This window comes from Schistocerca americana, chromosome 1, assembly GCF_021461395.2.
Source record: "Schistocerca americana isolate TAMUIC-IGC-003095 chromosome 1, iqSchAmer2.1, whole genome shotgun sequence".
Lineage (NCBI taxonomy): Eukaryota > Metazoa > Arthropoda > Insecta > Orthoptera > Acrididae > Schistocerca > Schistocerca americana.
Window position 1 is genome coordinate 240,084,498 of NC_060119.1, and position 14,564 is coordinate 240,099,061.

The window sequence follows — 14,564 nt, forward strand, 5'->3', positions numbered from 1 at the left end:
GACAGAAATGACACTCCAAGTCCTTGTCTATATACTCACAATTTAGTAGCGCTGCGTTGCATATACGCTGCAGCAACGTTAACTTCAATCCAGACACTATTTTGATGCAGCTCTCCACTCTAGTCTGAGATGTTCAAATCTCTTCATGTCTTTATAAGTAATGCAATATTCATCCAGTCCCCTCCGCACGTTCTTCCATTACCAGACGGACCATACCTTGATGCCTCAGCAAATATAGTATCAACCAATCTGTCCTCTTAGACAAGTTGTACTGCGCAGCTCTTTTCTCGCCAGTTCGATTGCTGCCCAATTATCAGAAACCTTGTACTCCTTTAGTTACTCATTTCCGAATCTAACTGTCTCAGCATCGCCTCATTTAATTCGACTACATATGCCCACTTAGACCTGCTCCATTTGGCGATACTTCATTTCCTCCTTTTATCGTACTAATTTCATTAAGGAAACACGAAATCCCCAAAAGCCAGACACTCTGCACTTACTGTGCTTTCGCACATGACATGTGAATACTTCATAGCACTCCTGACAACAGTCACTGCATCAGACATGTGCTTCAGAAGCCAGCATTGAACACGTAACAAATGCAATTTTAGTCACCTGAACAAGCTTAAAATCCCCCAAAACCGTTAATGGCGATTTAAAGTAATATTTATGAGGGGCCACCGTCTCCCTCAATAATCAGTAATGGAACCACGGCCACGGAGTTCAACAAAGTGCATAACTGATGAAATGCAACGTAACCATAGAACTGGAAAAGTACCGAACATGATTGAAGACTTAATGTCAGCCTTGTACAGAAAGAAAATTTTCTGCGCCACATGAAGAGGGAAGGACTTGCATTTCGGTAGGCGAGTGAGCATGTGTCTATTCAACGTCGACAGTGCTTGAATGCTCGAAGAGTCATACACGCAGGGGCTAAAAATGACGTACGTTATTCTTTGTGGCGATGTACTACAAAAATCGATATTTACAAATTGTCGAAGCTGGTATTTGAAACGTAAATTTTGTAGTATCAATATCAATGTGCTGAAAAGAAACAAAGACTACTTCTCAAGGTGAGTAACAATTTTTGTGATATTCAAACTTCTATTTTGCACGTATCTCATAACAATTCTACAAATCTCACTAACTCAGGTGCTGAATGTAAAAATTTCTTACATGAATCCGAAACTGGCAATGGGCTGAAGACTAAACAGTGATAGATCTACCATTAAAAAAAGAAAAAAAAAACCATTTAACTATACAATTTAATATTTTGAAAATATATATGCTGTTTGACTCTAGATATCTATTTTTAATAGATTTGAAGAACGGCATTCCCCCACCAGGCTGAGGTGTACTTGAGATGGGACCGTCCTCGAAACCGGTAAATAAAGCAGTTTGAAACACACCCTGGCGGGACAATGTCCTTCTCTAAGTTTATTAAGGCCGTGGTGCCCAGTCAGAAGAAAGTGATTTCAATTGACTTGAGCATGTTCGATAGCAATCGAATTTCTCAAAGATTTGCTTCTAGATGTGCGTTGTGTTTTTACTGCTAATACCTTTTCTTTTTAAACGGTATCTGTGTCCCCTTACCGTGCTGCTGCGTTTGAGGTTGTTAGAAAGCTGTTACAAGTTTTGTGATTCACTGCAGTGAAACGTCGTCCGCCTCCATAGTTCAGTGATCAGCGTGTCTGCTTGCTATACAAAGGATCCGGGTTCGATTTACTGGTAGTGACACGGATTTTTCCCGTGTGGGAAGACTGAAACGAATTACTCATGCTCGTAAGACTTAACTGAGGAGCTTCTTGACTGACAAGTATAAGTCTGGAACGCCATCAACGGCCGGGAGAGTCGTGTGCTGACCTCATGCCCCCCCTCCCCCCCCCCTCCCCCATACTGCATACAAATGTCGCCGTTTATAGAGGATGACACGGCGATCGGTCGGTCCATATTAACTATTATGGGGCACAACTCGGACTTTTCTTACACTGACACATCACTTGGAATCGCCGAGTGGTTTGGGGAAGACATAGTGACTTTTGCATTGTAGGAGGTAGGTTGGGTTGGGTTGATTTGGGGGAAGAGACCAAACAGCGAGGTCATCGGTCTCATTGGAATAGGTAAGGATGGAGAAGGAAGTCGGCCGTGCCCTTGCAAAGGAACCATCCCAGCATTTGCCTGAAGCGATTTAGGAAAATCACGGAAAACCTAAATCAGGATGACCGGACGCGGGATTAAACCGTCGTCCTCCCGAATGCTAGTCCAGTGTGCTATCCACTGCGCCACCTCGCTCGGTTTAGGGGGTAGGAATCTGACACATCGTTTTATATTTGTATTATTGTATTCTTTTTTTCTCTCTGCGAATATTATCTGATCCATTGTTTCGCAGTTACATTATCTCGAGTTGTTGCAATAAAATATCTAGCAGGATAGCCACGAGAAGACAACAATGGACTACATATTTTTGCTTGTGATGAACGAACTTTCAGTTACTAGTTACTAAGTTCAGCTGGCTAATTTTGGACCATACGTTTCGATACTATGCTGACTCCCGTCCTCAGCTGTCTTTTTGTTCCCTTAAACTAACATTTAATATCTGCACAACAATATCCACATCACATTGCTGTACCGCAAGGAAGAGCCTCATCCTGGGAACCAGTGAAACTTGACGCTTAGAGTTGACACAGTAGACACGTGGAGCTCGACTCCTCCGTCGACGAGATCTCATAGGCGGGCAGAATGCGGCCTGACAGAGCGGTGATTACCGAGGCGTGTCGTGTTCGGCGTAACCAGTTCCCGTCCGCCATGTTAATCGTAAAACTTAATACCGGCTGCCTCCGGCTATCGGCAAGCCCGAGCCGGACTGTGCGATTCGATCGCTGCTCTCCCAGAGCCGGGATTGTTCGTATGGCAAACACTCGCAGCGACTAACGGCTGTCGATTTCCGCAATCCAGAGTCGCAGCCATTGTGGAAGGTGCCTCTGTCGAGGCACATCTCCTTCTTAGTGTTACGAAAAGAGAATCACGTTGCCTAACAGGTGTGTGATCATTGTTAAATATTATTACATAATTTGGTTGTAGTTGTAGATAAACTAGTCGCCTTACAGTGAAAAAAAAAATGTTCAAATGGCTCTGAGCATTATGGGACTCAACAGCTGAGGTCATCAGTCCCCTGGACGTAGAACTATTTAAACCTAACTAACCTAGGGACATAACACACCCCCATGCCCGAGGCAGGATTAGAACCTGCGACGGTTCCGGGTTGAAGCGCCTAGAACCGCTCGGCCACACCGCCCAGCCCTTACAGTGAATTTTTTTCTGTTTTCATTGTACTGATACAGCTGGCTCAGAAGTTTAACTCCTACGAAGAGTTGTCAGCTCTCGTACAATCGCTTTCTCCTCAATACACACGAACGATTTTTCAGTTAGGTTTAACAACACTATAATACTGATCGCTGACGATGTAGTTGTGTAGAGGGAAGTATTGTCGTTGGACGATCGTGAGCAATTGCATATAATTTTCACTTTTATTGAGTGGCATGAGCGGCAGTTCTCTCTAAATGTAAACAAATGTAATATAATGTCAATAACAAAGAGAGCGGACCTGACTGTATCTAATTACAAGATTGGTGGTGGAATTCGTGAACCCGTCTTGTCGTTTAAATATATAGTGACAACTGGTCATTATCCATTTTGGATGTGGGATAGCGATTGTTATGTTTTATCTGCTATACTTGAGGCGTTCAGCCACTTCAGTCGTAGTTAACACGAATCAACAAAGTGTTTCGGGACAATGTTCTCATTATCAAGTTGCCAAAACTCAACACATTTTGTTTAACCTCTAATAGTTAATTTGCGGAGTTCCTGATATAAAATGTAATAAAAACAAAATGGACCTGGATCCTCGTCTTACTTTAAGATCCATCCATTTCTGTCCCATCATAGTCCACAACCGCGCTCCAGACTGTGTCCACTTAAGATGTGGTCACCAAGAATGTCCAAACCGTTCTTCAAAATGGTTCAAATGGCTCTGAGCACTATGGGACTTAACTTCTGAGGTCATCAGTCCCCTAGAACTTAGAACTACTTAAACCTAACTAACCTAAGGGCATCACACACATCCATGCCCGAGGCAGGATTCGAACCTGCGACCGTAGCGGCCGCGCGGTGCCAGACTGTAGCGCCTAGAACCGCTCGGCCACTCCGGCCGGCCAAACCGTTCTTCTTATAGAACTGTGTAAGTCCATTTTGTAAAATCAAGAAAGCGTGCAATAGTTGTGCGGTTTCTTCATTTTGCAAAACAAGAGCGTCCAATAGATGCATATGGCTGTGTCAGGGCGTAAATGCAAGCTGCCGTGCCCGCGGCACCACTGCATGCGGCTGCCACTGTGCAAACCACAATGCCATTCCATTCCTCACCTACTTTTCCCTTACTTCGAACATTCAGCGCTACGTCGACCATACAAAGACGAGGAGACAGAGTCAAAAATACAGTATTTTTATTTCGTTTTATTTCATGAACGCTGCAAATGTGTTGTTTAGAGGTTTTAGTGTTTCAACCATATGTGCTGTGTATAGACAACCTGATGATGATATTATCTCTCGAAATGCTTTGTTGGTTTGCATGAAGTACTACTAAAGTTGTTGAACACACGGCCAATATTACTGATGTCTGAGGGCAATACTACGAAGCTACAAAGATCATTCTAAAAGTAAAGAACATTTGTTTCTCCAAACATTGTTCATTCAGTATAATGAAAGAAATATTATTTTACGACATATTTTGATGTCTTAGCTATTTTTCTATTTAGTCGCCATTCAAATTTAAATATTCGTCGTAGTGCATCACAAGATTTCCTGTGCCTTCTACATACTCATTTCTCACAGAAATATGGAATAAGTCACCAACGTCGTCTTCAGTTCACTTTTCGGTAGCCCAAATAATTACAAATAAGTTTATTAAGAACTGATCATACAATTTCAGCAAAGCACAAACTCAGTCTATCAATAGTGGAACGTTTATCCTGATCCTTTTTTCTTCAGTTTTTGATTTAAGTTCGGCAGTCGCAACTGGTGGCTCTCCATCATATATATTCGTTTATCTGTCACTAAATAAGTAGCACCATTTTCGAACTGAAGCTTCATTCGTCAATTTCCATAAATTTCCATTATTTATCTACAAATTGTATTAGAGCAACCTGCTTTTGCATTCAGCAACCGTATTATACTACGAATCTCAACGTTGGTGGGATTATGAGCTTTTTCGGACATTTTAAACTCGCACAAATGAAGAGTACTAAAGAATAAATCATGAAAGCGGAATTTTAGATTTTACGCAGAACTATGAGGAGCTCCAGAAATTTTTATGAAAGATATGTTTTTTATGGGACCGAAATGGAATTTTAGAATTATAAATATTGCGAAGAATATTGAAACGCGGTGTGGGAACTGAAAGATAATTGATAAAGTGTTGTACAATGTGAAAATTGTGTCCTAGGCTTATGTTATTTACTTACATGTAAAAATTAAAAAAGCTACATTTTTATTTAGTAATATATGTTAAATGATTGCATTCATTTTTGCTTCAATATAGGTGCATCTAGTAGTTAATATAGCAAGTAAACTGAAATTTTATGCGTGTTAAAATTATGTCTCGTGAATTTGAAACAATTTTCATATCAAGGCACTCTGAGTCCGATTAACCAACGTAAGGATGATTTAAAAACAGCCCCCTGAAATACGACGTGTGCCTGATGCGGTACAGCTGATTTCTGACTAAAGTACCGTCAAAATGCACCCTCAAGATCGGAAATTTGAAATAGATTCTAGAGTAGCCCTGATTTCGTACATTCCGTGCGCGAGTAGGTATAGTGTGTTGATTTGGGGTTCCTGGTTAACTGCGAGAGGGCAGAGTTTAGAGAAATTCGGTAAGAGTGTGTCCAAATTATTTTGACAGTATTTTTCCTAGCCGTGATTGACGAGCACCTATGTAAGAACTAGAACTGTTACAGATTTATCACAATATCGGCAGAGACGCTATAAATTGATCGGCTCGTCACTTCGAAACGTTGTTCAGTTTTAGAATGACCCTTGTATTTGAAACCGATGTTTGGGATGCCAGAATTTCATTGGAGAAGCCAAACGAAAAACTAAAGTTGTTGGAAGAGATTGGGCAAAATATACGTCTGAAAAAAAGTGCATACCACCCACGAAGTCCTGATAAGCAAATTTAGAGAAGCCGTATTTGAAGAAGACTATGCGACTACTATTCTGCTTCCATCGTACATCTCACGTAAGGATCATGAGAATAAAGCCCTCTTTACGCGAGTGACTGTCTTGTCTCGATCGACTATTTGTGGCAAGTGAGTCTACTGCAGAGCCACTGGCGTTCTATTCCTGTACCGTGTCTCGTCTGTCAGTTGTGGTGGTTTTCGTCAGCGACAAAATTACGTGTATAGTAAGAGCCGTCTGTTGTGCAGTTTGACAGCTGAACGGTGAAAATGATGTTATGAGACGTATTTACGAAAAATTCGAAATGTAGCAACACTATGTAGGAACAAGCAGTGTTGGCGACCAAATCAAAATTCATAGTCGACGTTCTTGACAAAGGCCGTATGATCAGTTGTGAACTGAAGGAACAGAAGTGTTATCCAAACAGTTCGAAGCAGTTATATATATTTGCCCTTGAAAACATATGTTTATAACCATATCAAAAATGTTTAGAAGACAGTAAGTAGTATGTTTTTACTTTATTCTTTGTATCTTGTTTTCTTTCTACGCGCTAAAAAGTTCGAAAAATTTTTCTCGTTTAATGGATCTGACATTTTCGTTGTTGAAACAATTTTCATTAAAAATCATTTATCTATTTACGTTCTTATTTATTCACAATGTAGATTTTTTCTTTGTCCATATACTGCAAAAGGTAAATATAAGGCGCCAACAAATGAAAACGAGACACGTGGAAAAAGTTAATGAACTATATATTATTGCAAAAGCCACTACCGTAACTTTAGGATAAGACAATCAATTCCTTCTGGGAATATGATTGTACCCAGGCGTGTAGCTCTTCGTCCGAATCAAATTGACGATCACGAATATATTTCTTCAGGTCTTAAAAATATGGAAGTCGCACACAGAGAGGTCAGGACTATTTGGGGGATGTGTAATGGCTTCCCAACGAAACTTCTGGTCCTCTCACATGTTATCAAGACTGTTTTCAAGTACGCTACAGAAGTTTCGCTGTGAGGCGCTTACACATCTTCCACACAGCCCCAATACCTCCCAATCAGTTTCCACATTTTGGAGCCCTGAAGAGAGACATTCGGCACTGTTGTTTGGCTTCGTACGAAGAGGTGCGCGCTTATATAGAATCATGGTTTCGTAGGCAGCAGCTGGCGTTCTTCCATGAAAGCACCGACCATCTTGTCTCAACAGTGGTAGAAATATATTAGAGTTATGGCGATTACTTTTGAAATAATAAACAGTTTACTTACTTTTTTCACATCTGCCTCGTTTTCATTTGACTGCCCCATATACTGGGTGGATACAACTCACAGAGGTCCAGTGTGGAATGTAATTACCGTATGGCAGCGAAACTTGGTAGATATAGTAATGCGTTAATGCGAAAGAGTTTTACGGTGGAAAAAATTAGCTAAAAACTTAGTTCCAATTTCGGCCACCAGGTGTATGGCATCTCGTGTACGTCTCCAATTGTGACATTGAACTAATTGTGTAAGCGGCGGTTAATAATAAAATCAACATTATGCATTTCTCACTTGTTTGACCGTCTCTGCTGAAGTCTCGTTCGTAATCCATTACATATGCAAACATTTGTATACGTCTTTCTTGCATTCACAGCGCCATATACACAACTGGTAGCCAAAATTGGAATTAATTTTTCCCCAGGTCCCGCATTAAAGTATCTACCGAGTTTTGCTGCCATGCGATAATTAGAGCCCACACTGGACCTGTTCTTTAATTATAACCACCCGGTGTCTTTTTGCTTCCAGATATTTCGTCTCGCTTGTGGGAGAACAGTAGTTCAAAATGGTTCAAATGGCTCTGAGCACTATGGGACTTAACTTCTGAGGTCATCAGTCCCCTAGAACTTAGAATTACTTAAACCTAACTAACCTAAGGACATCACACACATCCATGCCTGAGGCAGGATTCGAACCAGCGAGCATTGCGGTCGCGCGGTTCCAGACTGAAGCGCCTAGAACCGCTCGGCCACACCGGCCGGCGAGAACAGTAGTCCATCGCGCAATGTTTGTAGTGTGCGAGGAAAACGAAACAAAAACAGGAAAAATATCAAGAAGCCACAAAAGTATGAAATCCATAACTATAATAGTAGTGAGCTCGGAGAGAATAGGTTAGCTGCTGATGTTGGCAGACGACGCCTCAATACCTTGTTTCTGCGCATCCGCAGTGTACGTCATACTCAAGAATTTCCTGCTCCGCATTCGGCATTGTCAATTGATAACTGCCGACACTGATCCACTCGAAACGCAGTTAGCGGCAGATTTACACGCAAACAAGTTATGCGCACCCACGACGAGTAGTCGATTTTGAGCACAATGTCGCTTGTGTAGAACGGGTTTAAGATTAGAGAGGCATATGGGTCTAGCCGGTAGTGACTCGAGAAGATGCTGCGCGGAGGCTGACGCGTGTCACGGGCCAAGTGGATGCAACGCGGCGAGCTTATTAATACCGGACGGGTCGTCAAGAGGACGGCAGCGAGCGCCACCTCAGCGCCGCCTGCAGCCGTGCCGGGCGGCCTCACACACACACACACACACACACACACACACACACACACACACACACGGCAGCACTCACTCACACCGGCCGTCTGCGCGGGACAGCGCTGCGCAGCGCCGGCCCCCAGGGAGAAACTGGTTGTTTTATTTCTTCGTGTTATCAACCAGCGGAGCGCATTACCATAAAACGTCTACAGAGTTGCCCATACGGGCAGTCAGGGGGACAATACGTTTCGGGCGGGCCTTGTTGTCGTCCCGGCCTGAATAGCGCCGGAGAAGGACGAGTCGGGAACCGCGCAAGCACACCGCTCAGCCTCTCGCCGTTCTCGCTTTGCGTCTCGGGCAGCCGCGGTGCTGCCGGCGACCGCGCCATTCTCAAGACAACAAAGGTCAACGCGAGACTGTATGTCGTATGGTGAAATGATAAATTATCAAACTCTGTGAAAACATTATCTTGGAAATTTTTTTAAGACACCAGCCTCCAGTTTTGCAAGATTAATTTATGTACTTCTGTAGATAATCTCAACCAGAACGACTGCAGAAATTTATAGTGACGCATATTATGACATCTGTCGCAAACTCTTAAGTTTTTGGCCGAATTTTGTAAGTAAACGAACATAAAAACCAAATAGCAAGGCATCCCAGATATGCCAAATAATGTTCATGTCCAGGGGAGTTTGGTGGCCAGTGGAAGTGTTTAAACTCTGGCCGCACTCTGTAGCAATTCTGGACGTGTGGTATGTCACATTGTCCTGCTGGAATTGCCGACGTCCGCCGGAATGCACTATGAACATAAATGGATGAATGTGATCAGACAGGATGCTTACGTACGTGTCACCTGTCAGAGTCGTATCTAGACGTATCAGGGATCCCATATCTCTCCGACTGCACACACCCCACACCATTACAGAGCCTCCACCAGCTTGAACAATCCCCTCTGACATGCAGGGTCCATGGATTCATGAGTTTGTCTCCATACCCCTACACGTCCATCCGCTCAACACAATTTGAAACGAGACTCGTCTGATCAGGCAACATGTTTCCAGTCATCAACAGTCGATGCTGACTGGTCCAGGTGAGGCGTTAAGCTTTGTGTCGTACAGTTATCAAGAGCACACGAGTGGGCCTACGGCTCCGAAAGCCCTTATCGAAGATGTTTCGTTGAATGGTTCGCACGCTGAGACTAGTTGCTGGTCCACCATTTAAATCTGCAGCAATTTTCCGAAGGGTTGCACTTCTGTCACCTTCAATGATTCTCTTCAGTCGTCGTTGGTCCCGTTGTTGCAGTATCTTTCTCCGGCAGCAGCGATGTCGGAGATTTGATGTTTTACCAGATTCCTAATATTATTGGTACTCTCGTAAAGTAGTCGTACGGGAAAATCCCCACTTCATCGCTACCTCGGAGATGCTGTGTCACATCACTCGTGCACCGTCTATATTACCACGTTCAGACTCACTTAAATATTGATAACCTGCCACTGCAACAGCAGTAAGGGATATAATAATTGCGCAAACACTTTTTGTCTTCTACAGGCGTTTCCGACCGCAGGGCCGTATTCTGCCTGTTTACATATCTCTGTATTTGAATACGCATGCGTACACCAGTTTTTTTGGCGCTTCAGTGTACTTACATATGTACTGAATCTTATTTTTGGCACGCTGTAAAAATTTCGCGTTTCTGCCTTCATTAGTTTGTTGTATAATGGGTCATTTATAGCAAGAAAAAACACTTCTGAAATATTGCTGTTCAAAGTTTTTTTTCAGTGTACAAAATTCTGTACAAAATTACAGTTCTGACTTTTTTATGTACTTCAAATGTCGTGGCCCATTATCTATGTCCTCTTCAGAGCCACATTCGCCCAGTGATTGCTTCCTCTTCCCTTTCTTATTTCTTTTGTCATTTGCTGAGCAGCAAACTCTGCTTGGCCTAAGCGAAGCACATCCATGTCTCGCAGACCTCAAGCTGTGTTCTTCCGTAATCTCACCCCTACCTGCTCCAGAATCTTCGGCCTTTTATTGTCCCCACCGATAAAAGCTATTACAACATCAGACACTGAAAACTTCAGAGTCACGAAGGGAACAAAAACATTTTTAGGCATACGGCACCATACAACATTATTGAAGGATTCAGTCACATTCCGTTTCTTCCCTTTGAAACATACCTGTAGTAACTCTGGATTTACCAAATCCTTGAGTATAAGTTTGATTGCCAACATTACTGCTGAAGCTTACCAGAAAATTATGTTTGCCTATTCTAACATCAAACATTAGGATGCGTGGTCACTTCAGACACATTCTTCTAAATGTTTATACTTCTTTCGCTGTTTTCACACGTCTTTTTTACTTCTTCAGAGGCAAATGCGGATCCGTTGATTCTGTTACCCGCAAATTTGCATTTTTTAAACGTACTTTTACGCTTAATCATTTTATATAAGAACTAAAGAGCAATATATGCAAGTACATTACGGAAATCATTGGCTAGCACACTATTTTCATACAAAATGGTGCCCGAAACAAAACACTGATTTGTTTATTTGTAATTTCAGCTTCTGAGACGTAACGGTGGCATAGAAACAACGGAATTCATAGCCTTGCAGACTGTATGATTTGCAAAATATGACTGTTCAACTCTGGCAGTGTATATGAGGCGCCGAAAATTGTCTGTTGCACGTCAGGTTTAAAAATATTCTTTGAGGGTCTTAAAACTGCTAGTTTTTAGTGCATGGTACACCAAAATGTTCAGCGGAGTGTAAAGTGCATTTCGGAGCAGAAAAAAGAAAATAATTCAAATTTCATCTAATTTCACCCACAATCTTCCCTCAACCGCCATCGGCTCTTATTCCTTGCTGCCTGTATTGCTAAACGGCTAACCCGGTTCATGAAGCCCAGTCGCAGTTGCAAGTTGCCTATGTAAAGGCTTCCAAGGGGCAACAAATATTTGATTTTTAGTATTTAATGTAATGATTCACCGAATTTAAAAATTTAAAATGCTGCCATAATATGTTCATTCGGAGGTTTAATCTCATGTTAAATGTTTAACACAGCAAGAGAAGTGTTACTACTGGAAACTGTATATGAGTCAAGCGCAAATTATCAACAACGTATACATCCAGTGTTTCAGAATGAGTGCACTTACTGAATTGCAACAAGCTTTATACATCGTTACAACCTTTTTATCGCTGAAAACTTCACAAAATGAAGAAAGAAAGAAGTTTATGGACTACTAAAGGGTGGTTAAACGTATAATAAAACTGCAGTTACTCACAGAAGTCCGGTGTCGGCTGTAATTATCGTATGACAGCGAAACTTGGTAGGTATTCAAATGCGTTAATGCGCAACCAGTTTACGCTGAAGAAAAAACTAGTTCAAATTTTGGCCACCAGCTGCAAATGAAAGGAAGACGTATAGAAAGTTTCCATATGTAATGAGTTAGGAACGGGACGTGGACAGAAAAGTGAGAAAATCATAATATTGATTTTATTATTAACCACTGCTTACACAGTTTGTTCAGTATGAGCACCAGCAACGTCGGCGAGACGCTGGACAGCCCCAGATTTACACTTGGTCGCCAAAATTGGAAGTAATTCTTTCCAGCTTAAATACACTCCTGGAAATGGAAAAAAGAACACATTGACACCGGTGTGTCAGACCCACCATACTTGCTCCTGACACTGCGAGAGGGCTGTACAAGCAATGATCACACGCACGGCAGAGCGGACACACCAGGAACCGCGGTGTTGGCCGTCGAATGGCGCTAGCTGCGCAGCATTTGTGCACCGCCGCCGTCAGTGTCAGCCAGTTTGCCGTGGCATACGGAGCTCCATCGCAGTCTTTAACACTGGTAGCATGCCGCGACAGCGTGGACGTGAACCGTATGTGCAGTTGACGGACTTTGAGCGAGGGCGTATAGTGGGCATGCGGGAGGCCGGGTGGACGTACCGCCGAATTGCTCAACACGTGGGGCGTGAGGTCTCCACAGTACATCGATGTTGTCGCCAGTGGTCGGCGGAAGGTGCACGTGCCCGTCGACCTGGGACCGGACCGCAGCGACGCACGGATGCACGCCAAGACCGTAGGATCCTACGCAGTGCCGTAGGGGACCGCACCGCCACTTCCCAGCAAATTAGGGACACTGTTGCTCCTGAGGTATCGGCGAGGACCATTCGCAACCGTCTCCATGAAGCTGGGCTACGGTCCCGCACACCGTTAGGCCGTCTTCCGCTCACGCCCCAACATCGTGCAGCCCGCCTCCAGTGGTGTCGCGACAGGCGTGAATGGAGGGACGAATGGAGACGTGTCGTCTTCAGCGATGAGAGTCGCTTCTGCCTTGGTGCCAATGATGGTCGTATGCGTGTTTGGCGCCGTGCAGGTGAGCGCCACAATCAGGACTGCATACGACCGAGGCACACAGGGCCAACACCCGGCATCATGGTGTGGGGAGCGATCTCCTACACTGGCCGTACACCACTGGTGATCGTCGAGGGGACACTGAATAGTGCACGGTACATCCAAACCGTCATCGAACCCATCGTTCTACCATTCCTAGACCGGCAAGGGAACTTGCTGTTCCAACAGGAAAATGCACGTCCGCATGTATCCCGTGCCACCCAACGTGCTCTAGAAGGTGTAAGTCAACTACCCTGGCCAGCAAGATCTCCGGATCTGTCCCCCATTGAGCATGTTTGGGACAGCATGAAGCGTCGTCTCACGCGGTCTGCACGTCCAGTACGAACGCTGGTCCAACTGAGGCGCCAGGTGGAAATGGCATGGCAAGCCGTTCCACAGGACTACATCCAGCATCTCTACGATCGTCTCCATGGGAGAATAGCAGCCTGCATTGCTGCGAAAGGTGGATATACACTGTACTAGTGCCGACATTGTGCATGCTCTGCTGCCTGTGTCTATGTGCCTGTGGTTCTGTCAGTGTGATCATGTGATGTATCTGACCCCAGGAATGTGTCAATAAAGTTTCCCCTTCCTGGGACAATGAATTCACGGTGTTCTTATTTCAATTTCCAGGAGTGTAGATTCGGCATTAACGCTTTAGTGTATTTATCGAGTTTTCCTGCCACACAATAATTACAGAACACTCTGGGCTTCGTGAGCAGCCCACTTCAATTATAGCCACCCAGTACATTTTCGCTGTTAATGCAGTATAACTGTCTCGTCAGGCAAGATTTTTCAACTTTTTACTTCTTTACTACTAACTCTTTTCGTAACACGTTGTACATATAGTATCAACATATACTAGTACTAGTACCTGCAAAATCATATCATTCTACGAGACAAAGTTTAGGAGATATGATGTGATAAACGTTGAGATGTGTGAAAAACTAGCTTTTACTTATAGTGGAGTGCAAATTACACAAAATATATTCAGCTACCTTATAATAAAGCGAGTGCTTCGCAACTTCCAACAAAGTTTAAACATAATTTCAGACATTTTCTCGATGAAATGCTTAACAACAGACACATAGCGTCCCATCAGGAATGCACAGTATTTGGGGTATGACAGGACCGATCATTCGAAGCAAAAAAGTCTAGTAAACATTAGCTCCGAAATGCGTAGATTAGGAGTTTTCGATATTGTGAAACAAATCTCTTCTATTGCAAGCTCTTTGCTTTCCGTATTTTGGAAGGAGATGGTAGGAACCAAAAATGAAAGTAATATTGTCTAGTAAACATGGGCTCTAAAATGCGTGTCTTAAGAGTTATGAACACGTGTTCAATAGAAGAGATGTGTTTCACAATAGTGAAGATAAACGAGTGCTCATAGCTCTTAAGACATGCACACACGTTTGAGCC